The sequence below is a fragment of the Anas acuta genome, chromosome 16 (genome assembly GCF_963932015.1).
Source record: "Anas acuta chromosome 16, bAnaAcu1.1, whole genome shotgun sequence".
In the NCBI taxonomy this organism is placed as follows: Eukaryota; Metazoa; Chordata; class Aves; order Anseriformes; family Anatidae; genus Anas; species Anas acuta.
In genome coordinates this window covers 14,374,158-14,393,423 of record NC_088994.1, presented here as the reverse complement: position 1 = coordinate 14,393,423, position 19,266 = coordinate 14,374,158, and the positions used below count along the sequence as shown (strand labels likewise).

At 49.8% G+C, this 19,266-nt stretch overlaps 1 long non-coding RNA gene across 1 annotated transcript; it reads left to right on the top strand.

The window, feature by feature from the left end:
• The first annotated feature begins 8,827 nt into the window (after window positions 1-8,827).
• LOC137865610 (uncharacterized) lies at window positions 8,828-17,811 on the top strand. The gene is made up of 2 exons (XR_011102019.1): window positions 8,828-8,892; window positions 13,994-17,811. It is a non-coding gene; the product is annotated as an uncharacterized lncRNA (long non-coding RNA).
• Window positions 17,812-19,266: the final 1,455 nt, after the last annotated feature.

Sequence of the window (19,266 nt, the reverse complement as noted above, 5' to 3'; positions counted from 1 at the left end):
GTCCCTGGGTGAGCTGCTTGTCCAGGTCTCTCGCAGTCAGCAGCGAGAGAATCTGAATTACCATTTTACCAGAAATTTTGTGGATCGGGGAAACCATTTGTGGCCTCTAGTGAATAAAAGCAGTGGTTTACGGAGCCATATTTGATATATTTTGATGTCTACTTTTCAACATCCATATTTTATATTGAAGGTTAAAGGAAATTTGTTGTCAAAATATCCCATAATCTTTCCAATTGTTTGATATTCCTCAGGAAAGAGATGCAAATGTTTTTTTTTTTCAATTCAGGAATTTCACAGGTTTCTTTGAGTGGACCACACTGACCTTAGCAGCCTCGTGACATTTTGTCCTTGTTTTTAAGGGTCTCATCTCACACCCTGTGCCTAAACCACTATCCCAGCTTTGTGATATAATACTCATCTTGCTTCATGGGTCCAAAAAAAAGCCTCAAAATCTCCAGTGAGTGTTACATTGGGAGGTCAATACAGTAATTTTTTAATACCCTGACTTCAAGCCAGTTCTCTGACCTGATGAGGGCCGAACTTCTAGTTAGTAGTAGTAGATATGGTGCATATGTGTTTGAGATTTTGGGGGAAGATTTGTGAGAAATAGGACAAGAGCCACTAGCTGTGCATGTTTTGATGAGGTTGAGTGTGCTGGAAGAGCATGGGTACTACAAGGAGCTTTAAACCTAAAATGTAGCACGTCAAAGGCTAGGCTATTCTAAAATAACTTCTGAGGGGGGAGGACTTGGGAGGGTTAAATAATTTTTTTTCCCTTACTCTGTTGCATCAAAGATCTTTGCACTGCAGCAGATAAAATGCAGCTCACTCCAGGCCACTTCAGATCACAAAGTCTCTTAAGTAATCTGGTCTTTAAATATGTAGGGCAAACACGGCCAAGGGTTGTGCCTACACTTGTACCAACTCCTATTTATTAATCATTTATGAAAAAAAAAAGTTCACATGTGCAGAAATACAAAAAATAAAAACGAGGTGAAGAGATTTGGTCTTCTGCACCTTTAATTTTTTTCTGAGCATTTTTGTGCTTCCTGCAGATGAATGAGATAAAAGTGGAAGCTGTGCTGGGTGTCTTCAGCCTCTAGGTGCAGCCTTGACCTAGCAAGATGCAGGAGGTGGGGAGGGATGAGCTGAGGCCATGCAGAACCAGCAAGCCCAGGACAGGAACAAGAACTTCATTCGTGCCTTCTGGACTTTTAAGGAGCTTCAGGGTTTTTTCCTTATGTAAAAGCAGCCTTAAAAGCAGATTTTGCTTGGCCTGCAGGAATGGCAGAAGTTTCTTGCTGATTTTACTGTTTTCTGTTTGCAGCAGCACTCATTTTCATAGCTGTAGGTGCTCTTATGCTCAGGAAAATGGAGCAGGCCATCATAACCCCCTGGGCTCTCCATGCTGCAGGATCCTAGCGCAGTCCCTGCCCAGCCTCCCCCATCCCATGCAGATCTCATTGCTACTACCCCAAAGCGTGGAGAAGAGAGGGGACCATAAATTGGGCACACCACTTAGAAAAACAGGAATTTATACATGTATTCACCTTTCTCTCCTCTTTGTGAGAACTGTTTTTACCGTACACAATGAGTAAACCCCACCTTTCCCCTCCTCGAGTGCCATGGAAGAGCTTTTGGTGTGTCCCTGTGTGTCCGTGCATAGGCTCACATAGGCTGGCCACAAGCTCGTTCTCTTCTGGAAAATTAAATACTTATTTCCATAATCCTGCCAGGCCTGGCTAAAGCCTGGTGCTTCCCCTCAACTCCTCAACCCCCTTGCTGGGCTGGATGTGGCTGTGACCTGCGTTTTCCAGCTCCTGGCCTGGTTGGGGCCAAACTGCAGCCAGAGCAAATAGTTCCTGCAACGTGGAGGAGCAGCAGGGTGGGCTAGAGGAAAGGCTGGATCTGAAAAATACATCCCGGGGATCACCGAAGCCTCAGGCATCTCCAGCTACATATGCACCCAGTAATTATTCCGCAGACTACAAGAACAGTGAAGTGTTGCTTCAATTTACGCATTCGCTGGCCTCTCTGCATTTGTTTCGTAGTCAGAGACTAATGGCTCGGGCACCGGACTGGAACCCAGGAGACCTAATTTATTTCAGGCTATGCTACCAGCCTGCTGGGGAGCTCTGACCGAGCCTTCCTCCTCCCTCTGCTGTTCCTTCCCCTCTGTAAATCAGAGCTGGCGACGGCCAACTTGTTTGCAAAGTTTCCGATAAAAGGCACCGAGTGAGATTTGGGTATTAATAATGTAGCCCAGCGCTATGAAAAATTGGTTTTAGCCACCGGATTATTAGCAGAGCTAGTTGCTCACTGTGATATTGAAGTGCTAGTTACAGGGAGAAGAATTGCAGTTTCCTTTTCTTTTCCTTTTAACCGGCCCAAGCGCTCTGAGTGTCCACCGAGCCCAAATCCGGATGCCATCGCAGCGCGCCCGGGGAGGGGGAAGATCGAGGGAGCAAGGCCGGGGGCTGCAGAGGAGGGGAAGGTGCTGGAGGGGGAATGTTGGATGGGAAAATAGAGCAGAGTGGGCAGATTGGAGAGCGACAGATTGTGAAAGCGGGGGAGAGGGAGGGAGGGGGGGAAGCGATCCTATTAGAAATACCATGTGTGTGCGCGGGGAGGCTGTGCGTGCGGGGAGGAAGGGACGCGGCGTGCGCTGTAATATTATTCAAGCAATCACATGTATCGTGTGTTAGATAACTCTTCTGGTTGGTTAGCACCGCCAGGGCTGTAAACGTGTGTGCTTTAATCCCAGACACATCACGGTTCAATCGCAAACGCACCGGGCTTCTCCTGCACCGCGAGGAGAGGGAAAGTTGGGGCTTGCCGCTGCTCCCAGCCCTCCTGGCTCGGCAGGGCTGGAAGCAAAGGGTGAAGGGCGAGGATTTTAACTGCATCTGCCCAGGAAAATGGCTTCTGCCTTGACACAAGGAGCACAGGGAGGCCCAGGGGGGAGCTGGGTGGGAAATAGCCTCCGAGAAACCACGGCACGGCCGCAGCGGATTAGGGAGCCCCAAACCCTCCGCCTAAACGGGTGGGAATCAAACCGAAAGGGTCTGAATTAACCAGGCCAAGCACGAGAAACGTCGAAATGGGGCTCCAAACCCTGTGCTGACACCATCAGCCTTAATTTCCCCCCGAGTGCAGGAATAAAAATTCATAGAGACATGATGAAAGGCTGGGAGTATCAGACGGGAACCCGGAGACTTAACCCTGCATTCACTTGCAGTCGGGATATTTCCACTGTGCAGAAGCAAATTTTGGGTTTCTGTTTTCACGTTTGTTTTTTTTTTTAAGTTGATAGAATGTTTCTTGTGCCTTAGACGTGAGCTAAGTGCTGTTTATTAGCCTTTATCCCTGCGTGTATGCATGCACACACATGCACATCCTTGAGGGTTTTTTCGGTCACATCGTTCAGATGCGAGCACAGTCATTGTGCACTTCTTACGCCCGTGTAGATTCGGAGATAAAATGTTTTTTGCAGCTCAGGGATGCAAATTTGACCCAGAATTAAATTATTTTTAAAATCTTCCTCTGAGTAGAAAAGAGAATTAGATTCGCAGGGAAGGGAGATGGGGAGAATTGGCAAATTGCGGGCAGGTGCTGGGCACGCTCCCTCCCTACGAATCTGTTAATGCATCTTAATCCTGACCCGCGCGCCCTGCCCGGCTGGTGCTGTGGCCTCTCCTGACCAGGAATTGCAAAGGCTGCTGAGGCGCGTGGCAGCTTGCGTGGGGGTTTTTTGTCGCCGCTCATTTTTCCTCTACTGTAGGCAAACCTCGGCGAGGTTGCTGACTGTGTTTCGTTTGTGACCCAGTTACAATTTGAATCTAATTCTCTGTTTTGTTTTGTTTTTTTAAAACAAAATCATTCTCCTTTTCTCTGCGCGCGCCCCTCAACGTTTGCACGTTGCCCCCAGTTAAACTGCGAGGAGATTTCCAGTGCGCAGACAAAAATGTCTGATTTTGAAAAAGAGCCCACAACGCATTTTGTTTTGATTAAACGTGGCAGCTGAACACGCTCCCCTTCCCCTTCTTTTGTCGCTCTTTTAATTTGTAAACAGGTGACTGTTTGTTGTGGTGCTCCTCAGATTGGGGTGAGTTACACGTGAACCCCGTGGAGCTCGGTGTTGCTATGCAGATTGCTGATTTTGAAGGCAGAAACGCAAAGCCCTGGAAGGAAGGCAGCATCTCCGCGAGCCGGGCACACGCACACCGGCAGTTTTCATCCTCCGTCAGCATTATCCAGCGTGGGGGGAAATTGGAATGATGTGTAGGGTCCGAGCAGGTGCTAAATATTGGGCTGCAAATGCAAAGATTAAAAGTTGGGGTAATGGCGTTAATCAGAGGAGGATGCTCACACAGCGAGATTGCAGAGAAACTGTTTGTAATGCTCCCCCAGCACAGAATATTGCAGTTCTCAGTTTTCCACGTTGTAGTGGATTTGCTTTTAAAAGCATATAAGTATGAAAACCTAAATAAGTGCATCCTCTAGCCAAATAACGGAGAAACATGGGTGTCTGCGGAGCTTATAGAATGAGATTTGGTTATATATTTTTGGCTTGCAGTTCAAAATAATTCAGTTCCCCATTCGGTTATGTTCTGCCTCACTCCATTCCTCTTCTATTTCCTTTTCTCCCTGTAATCTTTTTGGTTCAAACCCACCCTTCCCTCCCCAGTTTGACCGGCACGTATTTGAGTCGCCAGCCTCGAATTGTGACTTTTGCTCCTTAGAGGAGGGGAGCAGGACTGGCAATTTGGGTTTGCCTGGATGTAACTGAATTGTACCAGGTACTGAACGTGCAACGTTGGAAGGCAGCGCCGTGCCTTCCCTCTGTAGGCTCTGCCTGCCTCGGCACCTTTTTATTTCAATTGCTGACAAAGATACGAGCCCAAGTGCTGGGTGATTACGTTCAGGTTTTCCACTCTACCCATCGGGGTATTACTTACAGCTCCTAATGACTCCCCTCCAGGAGATTCCTCGCTATCACAGAAATGCATCTTTCTCTGAAAGTCCTGTATACATAATACAGGAACCGGAGAAATTTGAACGTGATGAAAATGGATGTATTTTCCCAGGTTAGGTTGTAAGTGCTGAGCTCACAAATGTTGATTTCTGGCCAACAATTTTTCATTTATTTTTAATTTAATCACATGTTTTAGTTTGCAGGCGCATTCTGAAAAATGGTCTTTATAAAATATGCAGTCCCCATCACTGCCTCATTACATCACTACTGCGCTGGGAGAAAGACATCTCTCGGAATTGAAAACCATTTTAATGAATTGTTGTTTTATTTTAGGATCCCTTTAGGTTTCCTAGAACATTCGGTCTGAGTCGTCCATCTGAAGAAATCCCGCTCTGACAAATCGGAATAAAAAAAATATTCCCCAGCCCTCGGCCAGGCTCGCAGCAGCCTTCTGTTATAAAACAAAGGGCTGCGCTGATGGGGGGGAATCCCACTGTGAAGTAGAAAATCAGCATTATTGCTTAGCCGTGGATTTTGAATTACATCGCACGTGAGATTTAAAAACTTGATGGGAATCTGTGACCTTCTGGCTTACCTACCGCAGCAGCGGAAGACGGTGACCCTAGAAGAGCGTGATTTACTGGGGAAATAAAGGAAGCCGTAAAATCCGAATGGGATGGGTTATTGTCAGTAAAAGGCACAAAGACCAAAAAAAAAAAAAATATCTGAACCCTAATTGCCAGCATAAGAAAATAAGAGGAAAGAGGGAGATGAAGGGCAGAACAAGAGCATCCCCAGTGGCAAAATGGTTAAAAGAGAAGACTGAAACCCAGGAAAAAATCAAGCAGTCAAGTAGTTAATTGACTTTGCTTTAATCAGCCCAATGAATATTCATTAGTGTGCTGGTCCTAATCATGGGGGCCATGTTGTCCGCATTTAGCAAGCGCACGCTCAGCATCATGCATGCCTCAACAGCTTCCCTTCCTCTCGGCGCTGACATTAAATTTCGGGGCTTTGCGCCTTCCCAGCTCGCAGCGAGCGGGGATTGGCCCAGCTGCTCGCCTCCGAAATGCCATAGCAACCCCTGGCTCGTCGCCTTGGCAACGTTTTTTTTTTTTTTTTTCCTTCTGTAAGGGCCTGAGCCAGTAATCCATAGGCTTAATGTAGAAAATATGCCTTTGTGGGGCATGTGGATATAGATATAGAGACGCGAGGGAGAGATTGAATGGGCGGCAGGCGTGTGTGCCTGCCATTGTGTGCCCCCGCCGCGGCCGTGGGGCGCGGGACCTCCTCCTCCTCCTCCTCGAGCTCTGCTTTGGGTTATGGGCTTTGCACTTTTTTCCTTTAAAACAGCACAAAATGACAACAAACCCAGCAAAACCGCACCGGCTCTCCGGCTGCGTTCATTTGCAGCCCCATGCGAAGGGAGGGGAAACGTTGCCCTTCGCCATAATTCCCCCCTCGGAAGGACGCGGCGAGTGCTTTAAGAGATATAGGAGCTGGTTATTCACATCGAGCGAGGTTCCTCCTCCTGGAGGAGGTGGATCTGGAAATGAGCTGCCCCATAAATCAATGGAGAAGTGCAGGCAGGGAACCGGAGTCCCGCAGCGCTGAGCGTGGCTCTTCGCTCCTGGTGAGGTCGGGTACCCCGAGTGCGGCTCCCAACACCCCTGGGTGCTGCTGGGCAGAAGGTGCTGGGCCGGTCCTGTGCTCCTGGGGCAGCCCACGCTTCTGTATTCCTGACAGCGAGATGCTCTGTGATGTTGGACTCAGTTCTCAGCTTTAAAAATAAAATTAAAGCCAACCAACCAAAGAAAAAATAACAAATCCGCTGCATTCAGAAAACCAGCAAAGACTTTGGGGCTGGGAAGTCCAAATGGTTAATGCTGTCTTGTAAATAAAGCTCAAAAATAATAATAATAAAAAAAAGCCGACCTCGTGTGACATCGTCTCCAGCAGAACAAAACAAAACAGCTGCAGGGGAAAAGGCCCAAAATAGCCCGTCCTCAGCAGGCTCGGCTGCAGTGTGCAAGGGGCTCCGCGAGGCTCTTGGTGTGCAGATGGAAGCTGCATGGGAACCCAGGAACAGAACTGCAGAAGGTTAAGCAATAGGTACTTTAAAAAAAAAAAAAAAAAAAAAAAAAAAAAAAAAGCATTAATAATTTTTAATACTCCCTTCTATCGCGCTTTTTTATAGCTCTTAAGATAGAGCAGAAGTGGCTACAAGTGAAAAACTAATTCAGAAGCTGTGAAAGGAATCGGGTTTGGTCTCTACAAGAGTTTTTTTACTGTTTCTATTATCGTTATCTTAAATTATTCAGAAGTGTCATTTTGAGCTCACGGTGCAGGCACATGGTTTCACAGAAGCACGTGCAGAAGGAGCCTCTTCGTGTCACAGCCCAAGGCAGAGCAGGGGAGAGGTGGCCGTGCCCCTGCCCCGTGGCAGCAGGTCTCACACCCCGGGACCATGATGTGCAGCAGCACCTGGGTTTGTAGGATCAGCAGAAAAAGGTTTCACATGATGCTAAAAACATAGGAATATTTAGGGCTGTTTTTCAGGGTGGTTGTAGGGCAGCACAGGAAGGAACAAACTTTATTTTCCCAATTCTCCTGGGCTGAATGGCACCAAAACGATATCAGGTTTGTGAGCTCGGGGCTGGGGACGGCAGGTTTTGGGGTGACCGATGGTCACGATGGCTGTGGCCCCAGGGGGTGCAAAAATGCTCCACTGCATCCTGCACATCCCAAGAGGAGGTTAACCAGCTGCCCCTTCCCCATCGAGCAGAACTACTCTGTTTTTAAGTGTGAAAGGCAGAAATCTGCCACCCACGACCACATGTGGAAGTTGAAGGCTGGAGGCTTGGGCTCCGAGATCTTCAGCAGCTCCCACCCAGCTCGGGCATCCTGGGGCAGCTCTGGCAGGGAAAGATGGGGCTGGGACAGGGCTAGGGGCCTTTTAGGTGGTGTTTTTTTTTTTTTTTTTTTTTTTAATAAGATGAAATCCACCCAGAACTGTAGCTGCAAGAGCAGAGAGGAGAGAGAGGAATGGTTCAATATGTGAACTGGGGAAGGCCACTTTAATTCAGCTCCATCGGCGGGCTGGTGAGGATCATTTCAGCCCGTGAAGCATCGAGGCAGAAGGGCTCGTAGGATCCGAGGGCGGCAGAGCACTGGTGTGAGACAAAGAGGTCCTGGGGAGGGAGGGAGGAGGCAGGAGAAGCGGGTTAACAAATATTTACGGTGAATTTCCGACAAATTAATTTGGGGAATTCTCTCTTTCTTAGAAGAGGTGTTTTGGGAAACCCCCCCAAAAGGAAGGTCAGGACTCTGCAGCTCCATCGCTGTGCATTTGACATTGGGTTGAGTAGTTCAGAACTGGAGACGTTTGCCCTGACTGGTAGGGGCAATTGTCCTAGAAACTGGGCTGATGGTACCTGAAAATTCATCTTCTGTTAATCTCGAGTTGTTTTAATTGTCCTGTTGGGGAGTGTAAAGCATGCCGTGAGTTTGGTGATAAACTAACCGGGTGGATATGGTGGGATATCAAGGAGCAGCTCCGGGACCACCCTCAGTTTCCAATATGGTAAATGGGGAGGAAGAAAGGGGCTGGAGGAGAGGAACAACCCTACAATTGGCTTCACATCAGAGCACATACAATTTCCATCAAAAACGAGGATATACTTAAAAAGATTTCTTTTCCAAAGATTAATCTGATCAGCTGTAATGCTAAGCAAAAATCAAAATAATCCATAAAACAAGTAGAGCTTTCTAAAAATGGCATGCTAATGTAATTTCTTCTTTTGATTTGTTCTTACAATACCTTCTCTTTTTTTTTTTCTTTTTTTTTTTCCTAGCTGCAAAAATCCCCGTGAAGCAGCCCCTGTTGGGAAAAAGAACCCCCCAAGCCAAAATCCAAGGTAAGCGTTGATTAATACGTTTCCTTCACTCTGAAGCTGTCAGCCAGGCAGGCTGCTTTAAATGGATTCTAACACCGACCCGCAACAGCACTGCGTCCGCTGGGCCACGCAGCCAGTGTCTGCACAAAACCATGCTTTTTTTTTTTTATCAGTGATGCAAAACCAGGGAATATTCCTCTCTGGGGACACCCGGTAAAGGCAAGCACAACACACAGGGCACAGATTTGGTCCGACTGCTCCTTCGGCACAAAGGCTGCTGAGAAAAGTGCACGGGGTCGGTGCTGGCACCGTTTCACACCCGGTGCCTTCAGTGAAGCCAGGAGCAGAGGATGGAGGGGCAGCTCGGCTCGCTGCCTCGCACGGCCTCCATCCAACCCTTACCCACACAACCTGCCACGCTGCTGCATAGGGCAGTGGGTGGAAAATGCCTTCTCTTGTGCAGTTGTGTCTTTTCTCATCTGTAGTTTTGTTATTGGCGGATAGGGTGGGAAGAAGAAAGGATGGGGAGGAAAATTACCACCTGATCATGCAAACAAAATGAGAAGGGATGGAGAAGAAAATAGACGCTAATTCCTGAAGCTGCCCCTTGCACACAGAGGTCAGGAGCCCTTCCAAGTGCTTGATCTTGGCGAGTCCATGTCAGGATCCTAAAGCCCAAACTCAAGCAGGTTTCTCCTCCAAGGAGGTCTCATCCCCTGGCTTGACTCATCAATATCCAGCGATGTGCTTCTGCAAGCAGAGCACTACTGCAGTGCCCGTTGCACCTCCGGATGTTTTGCTCTCAAATCCAGGGAGCATCAGCCAGAGGGGCAGCTGATGCTGTTCTTCCTGAGTAGTGCTGGTACCAGTTGCAGTCAGAGCCCAGTTTGGGAGTGAAAAATAATTTAGTCTGTCCCAAATTCAGCCGTAGTATGCTCTGAGCAGAGGCAGAACCAAAGGAGTTCTCTTCTGCTTGCAAACTGTGGCTGTGCTTCAGCAACCTTGTGCTTGGTGGCTTCCTGCTGGAACTGGAAGGAGGCCAGGCACTTGTCTTACTGATTTAGGAAGTTCTCCAGAGGCTGAGGTTTTGGAGAGGTTTGGGTTTGGGTTTGGCTTCAGAGGGATTGACTTTTTAATGAGGACCCAGCTACTATGATGCAGCTAGCTGCGAAATCTTGAATGAGGAAGAATGGGTTTTGTTACACTGCTCGGCAGAACAATGATTTTGGGAAACAAAACGGCAGCAAAGAGAAAGGAAACGGCAACAAACAAAATAATATTTATTTCTGCCACGGCAGCTCTGTGAACTGAAAAGGGGATGTTTTGTTTTGCTGGGCTCGTACGCAGAACGTGACTGTACCCAGTTGCAGACAAAAATGTGCCTGGGCTTTGGAAAGGGGAAGAGGAGGGTGGGAAGCTCTATGTCTGCGGAATCACTGATGCAGGAAGATGCAAGTGCTGTGTTGTGTCTAGTTGCATCATGTGTGAATCCATCAGCGACTTAAAGAAACAGCAAACGCGGTGCAACCTCTGACTGTGGTTTTTCCATCTGCTTGCTGATCCGCTGGTGGTGAGCATTCAGTTTTGCCATCTCGTACCTTCAAGGAGCCCTTGTGGGAGCTCACGGTGATTTATTTTAGCTGCAAAAATACCCAGCAGTATCTGCAAACTTTTGTGAAAAAAGCCTTGATGACGTTGTTACCCTGGCATCCTCCTAGCGTGAGAAGTGATGTTTAGATTTGGGGGTGACTTTCTTAGCTGAGAGCCTTCTAAAGATGCTGATGCATCCAGACATTAAGCCAGATAACAACTATGGGTGGAAAAGTAGGGGCTTCGGCTTCTCATGTGGATCTCTGCTCTCAGTTTCTGGTGTGGGACCTGGGTCCATAAGGTGCTGACTGCAAGGTCAAAGCTACTCTGAAACTGTTGTTTGAGGTCAGTGCTAGCGCGAGCTGTCCTAAATCCTCATGCATGGGCTCGGTGTTTTACTCTAAACCAACTCCTTCTCTCTTGCGTTGCTAATTGAATCTCAGGAGAGCTTTTGCCTCCACAAGGAGCCTGACAGCCCGTGAGCAGCGCTCACATCCACGTCCTGACCCGCTCGGGGACTGGCCGGTTTCATTTTTAGCCCAGTTTAAGGAAAGCAGCTCTGTGCCACCCCATGCAGCATGTAGGTGTGTCGGTCTGTCAGCTCCCATACTTGTCTAGGCTGTCAGCTAATTCCTACCAGCTGTAACAGAGGCAGAAGCCTTGGCTATATTTAATCCCTACCAGTCTCCCAGCATGGGCAGTGGGGGAGAGGAGACCCCATCACTGCTCCCCCCATGGGGATGGGAACTGCACAGCTCTGTCCCTGGTAGAACCCAGAGCCCCCAAACACAGCCTGCCTCAGCAGGATGGGGTTGTAAAAATGAGGCAGGAACACCACCAGCTCCTTTGTTCATCATTCATTCACTTGGTCACCGAAGGATTTATTTCCTCATGTCGTGCAGGGCAGTTTTCGGCAGGTGGAGGCTTGGTGCACGTGTGCTGGAAGTCAGGAGCTTCTCTTCCAACCTGTCTCAGGATCACCGTTCCCAGGCAATGCAGCCTGTTTGTTTGTACTGACTATAGCATTATTTTTCAAATGAAACGCAGCCTTAATTACGGTGGGTGGCTTCAGCCGCTGTACAGGAACACCCATGGTTTCGCTGACCCCAATGAGGGAAGGGGCAGTGCCACAGCAACCCTGGGTGTGATGGGGGCTGTTTGGCAGCGATGGCAGGACCACGAACACGAGGCAGCAGCACTGCAATGCCAGGAGGCACCGATGCCTGCATGGATGAGGGCTTGGGCAAGGCAAGAAAGAAGCTGCAGCACTGCACCGCTACCCCAGCAGTCCCACAGCAGCTACACATCCACCCCTTTGTGCTATCATTTGTGCGCACGAGTTTATTACTCGAGCAGGACTGTTGTGCTCGCAAAGGCTTCCCTCAATGGCAGTAATTTGGTTTTGTCATGGTAATACAATGCCGATACACTGCAGACACAAAAGTGAGTTCTGCATGGCTTGGCAAAGAGGTTTTCACATAGCTGCTGGGTGAGTCCATTGGTTTCTCAATGTTCCTAAACAGGAACGGGTCAATGGTAATTTTTAGGAAGGCAGATGCCCCTTGCTGAGCTTGTCTGACTATAAAGTGCTGCACAAGACATGCAACGTCCATAGCATCCTCAGCCCTCAGTGTAACTTGCAGGCTGTTAAAACTGCACAGCAGGAATGAGGGCTCTTTTAATCCGCTGAATTTGTTGTTTAGCATGACCTGAATAATCCAGTAGGGCTAACGTGATCTTCAGCACTTGTACTCAGCTGCCTGTTATCCTTCTTGAAGCTGCAGGACATCACAAATATCTGACTGGTTTGGACCGAAGGCAGTTGCTTGGATAGTGTCTGCGTGCAATTTGTTTTTCAGAGCCATTGTTCCAGGCTGTGCTATTCCTGATGCCGCTAAGTCTCTGTTTCTGTGTCACCTTTTGGGTAGGATCTGCCTCGAACATGCTGCTCCTTCTGTTGACCACATCATTACTTCCTTTATTATTTTTTTTTTCTTCGGTGGGAAATTAAAAAAGCAGAGGAGGGCAGAGCCAGAGCCCTCTGGAAAGTTAAAAATGGTTGAGTGAGTGCCTAGCAGGAGCAGACTCTTTCCTCCAGATTGCAGGATATGTGAGGGCAGAGTCTTGATGGTTGTAATTTGCATAGACGAGAAACTGTTCTCATTCAGCCAAATTTCCAGCAGCTATAGGGACGTTTAAATTCATCCCCCGGGTCAGCAGCCACATGGCAGCAGAGGCACAGGACTGGTGGACTCATGGACACAAAGCACGGGACCAAAGCACCAAAACCAGCCTTCCCTGGGGCAGGTGGTTTTGGTGGGCAGACTCTGGCTACGTCTTTCCCCGTGCCGTAAGCAGCCGAGCCGCGTGTCCTTCCTCCCAGGCTGCCTCCAGAAGTGATGGCGTGGGAAGGGGAGGTGTGGTGTGGGGAAGAGGCTCTCGTTACTCCGGGTCTGCCTGGTTGTCTGTCATGTTGCCTTCCTGGCCCTTGCTGTCACTAATGTTAAGAGCTCGTCTGGGGTTATGAGAAAAAATGATGTTGATAAGGGAAACTTTCAAACCCGGCATCCTTAAGAGGGCATCCAAATGCTGCACTGCACAAAGGGATAGAAATTAGCTCTCAATGCAGCTGCCTTTACCTGCTTTATGGAAAAGAGAAACATATTTTAAAAGGATATATTTTTTTGTAATCATGCTGGCTTTATCGTTTGCAGAGGGATGTCTCCGAACAATACCCTGGAAAATTACAATTGTCAGGCAGAGCAGAGGTCCTGTTCTCGCCTCCCACCCCTGCCGCTCCGCTTTTCCTGGGCATAGCGGCACTGAACAAGGCAGAGGATAAAGCACTATTTAACCATCAAAAGGCAGTGCCAGCCAACCATGGCACCGACTTTCGGCTCCCGAGCGTGCCAATAATGAAGTTTTTAAAGGGAGGAGCGTGCACAAAAGCCGGAGCAGAAACCATCCTGTGTGGTCCAGCAAATGTACACGCTCTCCTCCCGGGGCTTCTCAATGGCACGAGGGCTGCCGCCGAGCGGGCAAAGCCCTTCTCGAAGCTTGAAGGGCTCCCGGAGCTTTTCAGCTCATTGCAGGATCCTCTGAAACCCTCCGCATCCTCCTCCCCTTGGCACGGCGGCGGCGGTGGAGTCGATAAAATCAGATCAAGGCTTAGCGTTCCCAAACAAAAGGGAGTGGTTAAATGGGCTTTTAAGCACTGGAACCTGTCCAGCTCGTTGGGAGGCTGGAGAGGCGGGGGCGCAGGGGGGACACGGGAGGTGCCAAGCCGGGAGTGGAGTGCCACTTGTGAGCAAAGTTGTCGGGAAGTCATTTGGTTGCCCGCGCCTTGCGTGCGCGCACGCTCGCGCGCGTGTGCCGAGCAGCTTGGCAGGCGCCCGTGTGCCCACGAAGGCGGGCTAGGGGCCGGGGGGAGGCAGCTCTGGAGAGGTGCCAGTTGTTCCATGGGCTTTCTGCCATCGGGATTTTTTTTTTCTTTTTTTTTTTCTTCCTCCCCCTCCCCGTTTCCCCATCCCAGCCCCCAAACGCACGCGAACAGGCTGGCAGGAAGAGCTCGCTGAAAAGGATCTGACAGTTTGAACAACACTCGATGACTTAGTTTGTTTTCCCTGACTTTGCGCCAGCAAGCAGGTCTGCGGATGAAAGGCTTTATTAGGCTTTTAAAGCCACGGCCACCGGTCTTTCTTTGACCTGAGGTACTTGAGAAGAAATGAAAACAACGTGTAACTTTCACGGAGTTGAAAGACTGCCCAAATGGAAGAATGGCGGCTTACAAGAGACCCAAAGCATCACAAAACGCTTCCCAGGGGAAGCACAGTGGAGCGGAGCAGGGGGAGAACCCATCCCGGGCAGAGGGAGAGGATGCTCGGTCTTGCCCATCAGGCTGATTAGGATGTTACAAGACGGTCACATCCAGCAGGTGTCAGAGCCAGGCATCAGCTTTCCGTGTGTCCAGTGGAGGAAAGAGCTGAAAATTAACATTTCTTGCCCAAAGGCCATAAAAACGCAGGTGGTTCCCCACCTTCCAGGTAGTGCTTGGACCTGCCAGCAGCGCCGTGCACGCAGAAGCAGGCGCTGGTGGCATCGACAAGGAGAAGTAGGGCAGCTGGGTCCTCCTCCTCCTCCTGTGGAGGGTGCTGGGGAGTCTAAAAAGGGTCAGAGCTGGTTCCAAATATTACCTAAATTATCCCCTCCTCGGTCCTCAGGGGTGGAGTGAGAATTTCTCATTAACTTTCCGTATGACTGCTTTGCTCCTTGAGGAGCTCGGCTGAGGGGTTTTAACGAGGAAACCAAGAATTAGGCTCTGCCCGTGAAATAAATAAATAAAAATAAACAAGCCCCTCGGTGAGGGAAGAGAAGGAATCAAAGACACCGCAGGTGCCAACAGGAGTGGTGCGATGGATGCTAGAAGCAAGTAGCCGTGTGTGAAGGAGCCCCCCACTTGGAAAAAGTAATAAAAAAAAAAAGGGTGAATCATCCTTTTTCCTTCCAAAACCTCATAGAAAGGAAAAGATGGCAAGCCAGGATTGTAGAACTGAAATAGTTTCTCAAAACTGGAGAGCAGATGACTGAGAAACAAGTGGTGCGGATGCTGGTTATCAGCCTTGGAAAAGACTCTCAGAAAGTGCAACTGCAGCTGGTTGAGCCTCAGTAGGCTGGGGATGGAGGCTTCGTGCTCACAAACCATGACCAGGAAGTTTTTCTGGAGCTCTCTACAGGCCTGACCCTTCCTCAGAGCAACAATAAATGCTGTGGCCAGCAGAGACCATGAGTCCAGCAGCTCTGGGATGGGCTGGGGCGGTCACACGAGGACATCTCCTAGGGAAAATCCCTGGGAACCACTGGGACTCACTACGCTTCTGCTCCCTAAAAACCCTGCTCTGCTGACAGCACGGAGAGACGAGGGCTTTGCATGGGAACCCCAAAGGGTCTGGAGGGCAGAGGGGACTTCGGGGCAGGATGATGGGGGAAGGAGAATTTGCTCCCATCCCAACACGATGTGGAGGAGCACGCGGCCACGTCTGCGCTTCTCGTTCCCTTCCTATAGGACTGCATGTTCCCAACGATCCCGTTACTGTACGTGTCTGCTGAGCCATATGGAGGCTGCGAGGCTTCGGGAGTGTTTGGGGAATATCACGCCAGGAACTGATCATCTCGGCAGCTCGTCCTTCTTCTTAGCACATCGCTTTTGCTGCCATCCCCACTTAGTCCCTTGAAGCTGTTCCCTGGGAAGCCGGTGTTTCCCCTCCGCCTTTGGATACGTTCTAGGTAGGAAGGTTTTGGAGGTGCTTTCTGAGGCTGGTTGGGATCAGGGAATGCTTTGTAGAGCCTGTTCTGCCATCAGGCTGCCTGCAAGGCTCTGTAGCACCGAATAACTCGGCCCCTCCGGTCAGAAAGATTAATTTTATGCGCGCAGACAAAGGTGAGATAACCCCACTGTGAGAAGCGGCTCCGACGTGGGGTGGTGCTGCTCAGCCACCAGCATTATTTTGCAAATTGCTTTTCCAGCCTTTGATTCCAGCGAGGCAACTCGCACAACACGCAGGGGGCAGATCGGATCTCCAAGCGCTAGCCGGCACCTCCTTCCTTCGGGACGCGGGGGGCTGCTGTTTTCTTTCTTTCTACCCCTCTGCTTCTCCTGACCTCCTTCCAGAAAACCCACTGGCAGTTGTTTAACAGTTTCGCCGGTGAGCCGGGCAGCGGGCACTTTTCCATACCGTGTGTTTTTCTTCCCCCGTGCTCCGAGAGCCTGTTCTTCCCCTGCACCTGCAGAGCTCGTTAATCTCCGCAGAAGATTTGGTTCCTTGACTGCCATCCAAGCCGACACCATCTGAGGCAGATTGCCTCCTCCTGCCCTTGGGATGATCCTGATCATATCCTTCGGGCTGGCTCAGCCCCGCACAAGCAAGGATTGCTCACAAGGCTGGCCTCGGATCATATACAGGGGGGGAATATCTTGAAAAAATTAATTTCTCCAGTGCCTGAGGGGTGAAGTTGGGGCTCCACGCACCTCTTTCCCCTTCACACAGGACCTGTAACACGCAGAGCCTCTGAGAACCAAAAATGAGGATCCCCCCTGTTGGCTGACACAGAATTAGGGTACCAGAGGGATAACACCACCCAGGGTCCTTATTGACATCGGGGTTTGCAGCTTTGATGCTGGACCAGCCCCTCTCGGGTTTGTGTCCCCGTGAAGGGGTGAATGCCACGTAACTCACTGGGAAGCCTTTAGAGCCCAACTTCTGCAGCCAGGCCTGCCTTGAGTGCCCTTTGAATCTTTTTAGCCCCTGGACTTTTCTCAACCCCTGTGACATGTTCTGTGATCCGGCAGCCCCTGTGTGCCCTGCCGAGGGTAAATGCCCACAGTTTCAGCATTATGCATGGTGTGCACCCAGCTGGTCCCTCCGTGGGCCGATCATTTCCATATGAAACCTTGCTTTAAATAACCACGATCTCAGGGGCTGATTTTATTGTCCGTGTTGCCTGTTCTCAGGCACGGTGCCCTTTGGGACGTCAGGACTTGCTGCTTGTTTCTGGTGATCTTTGGGGCCCCGTCATCACTCCTCACCCACCCATGTCTCACACCAGCAGTCCACATGGGCCCTGACCCCTGCCACGTTCCTGCCTTGCCTCCAGGAGGACCAGGAGACCCTTTTCTTTGCCATCTTTTCCAACCATATCCATTTCTCTGGCCCGATGCTGGGGTTCTCTGATGGGGCAGGGAAGGGAAATCACATCCCAGGGCACGAGGCTGGCCCCTGCGAGTCCTCGGCATGCTGGGGACCAAACCAAAGGTGGTGCTGGGGGAAGAACGGGAATTTCAGAAGCAGCAAGAGAGACCAGCCAGTGAAGTGGGTATTTTGTTGGAGAGCTTCTTGGTGTTTCTGAGAGGATTGCTTTTAAATAAAAAGGTTTGTAAACAAACAGGGTTGCTTTTGCAGCAAGTCCCTTTGAACGCACAGCGTTTTTTGATAACGAAACCGCTTTGTGCACGTCCCCCTCCCATAGCACAGCTTCAGTTTTCTTTTAAATTTAAATTTCCCTTCCAGAAAATAAATGCACCTGATTATTTCCAACTAGCTTTTCTGCTAGTCCTTGCAAAGTTGTCCGTATGCGTACGTCTATTTTATTTTTTTTTAAGGTCTCTCTTCTTTTCCCCAAATATGTGCGCTGATCTTCTGTGTTCTTTTAATGTCCTCCAGGAGATTTCCATTCCTCGCATCAAGTCTTCCTAAATTGTCTCTTTAATCCCCACGTTCTTAGTGCTTGGCAATGCTACTTGTTCTGAAGTGCCGTGATGGGAAGGTGGAGGGTTTTTTTTCCCCCTCATTAGCTGCTTTTAACATTCACCTCCTTTGTTTGTGTATCTTCTTTAGATTCCCTTCCCTTTGTGGGCAGGGCTTTGCTCTTCTGAGGTGTTAATAAGCCTCTGGCAGAGACGACATCTGTGGCAGAGGACATTAAGTTCTGAAAAACATACTTCTTGTGTTATGAGGCCTGTTACCTCATCTGAGCAGCAACTACGGCTTTTAAAGAGCAAGGACAAAGGAAACACTGGCTTAGGGCTGCTCCGTGGTGGGTGTGTTTTTTTCAGTATCAAGACTCGAGCTCAAAGTGTTTGTATGGGAGAGGGGGGGAAAGAGACAGCCGAGGGGAGGAACACAGAGGAAAACTTGTGAAGGGGAAAAGGAAAAAGAGAAGAGGCTATTTAAAAAATACCGTGCATCGCTAAAACCAACACCTAGCGAAGGATAAAGGCTTTGCAGTGCGTACACGCGAGCCATCCATCTGTTCCTCCCTTTCATCCGCTCCTATAGTCATGGGTATCAGAAGGAGGAATAAGAGCGGGTAAAGCCTCCCCATCAGAGGCATGTCAGATGTTCCACGCCGAACGAGATCAAACCGGGGATTTGCAGCCTGTGGGATGCAAAAAGATGTCATGGAGGGATGAGTGCTCTTCCCTTCCCATCCCGACTAACGCGAGGGGAGCGCTTTGGGCAGCACGGAGAGCGCCGGCACCACCCGTGTGACGGGATGTGAATGTCTCCCCTTCCCTTTCTGCCCTCCTTTAAATTTTTGATTCACCCAGGGACATTTTTTTTTTTTTGCAATATTTTCTTTATTTTCACATTGTTCCAGGGGATGTTGTAACGGGAACGCAGCCACGTGATTTCTGGTCCATGAAAGTCGGCCTGACGTGCCACGCGAGGTGACAGCCTATTTTTAAATGACAGGATCAATTACCTGCCAGCCCGCTGAGCACCTCCTTGGCTATCAAATAGTTCTGCGGCAGCGTTTTCACAGTCGTCAGTATCTCCAGAGCTGAATGAAGCAAAAAGCTTCACTGCACAGGGTGCAGATCTTGATCTCTCCACCTTCAGCTGCCGGTGCGTGGACGAGAAGTCCTTGCCACAGCCCGGGGGACCGACTGATGGCAGCCAGGTGACAGAGAGCGGTCTGTGCTGGCACGCAGCTCTTGGCAGCAGCAGGGGGCTCATACAGGGTCTCCTCGCTGCTGCTGTTTCTCCTCATCAAAATCCATCCCCTGCCCGTGAGACTGACCCCGAGGAGCCCGGGGTCTGTCCCCAAGCAGCGCCTGCCCTTCGCCTGGGGGCTGCCGCCTGCTCCCCAAGGACACCTTCCCTGCAGTTTCCTTTCGGAACAGCTGAAAGGCATCCAAACCCCTGTGTGGAAGCTGAAATGAAAAACTGGCTGGCACACGCTTTCACCGTGGAACTAGGTGACTTCTGCGCCTGCAGATTGACGGCATCGCTGCTGCTGGCATGACAA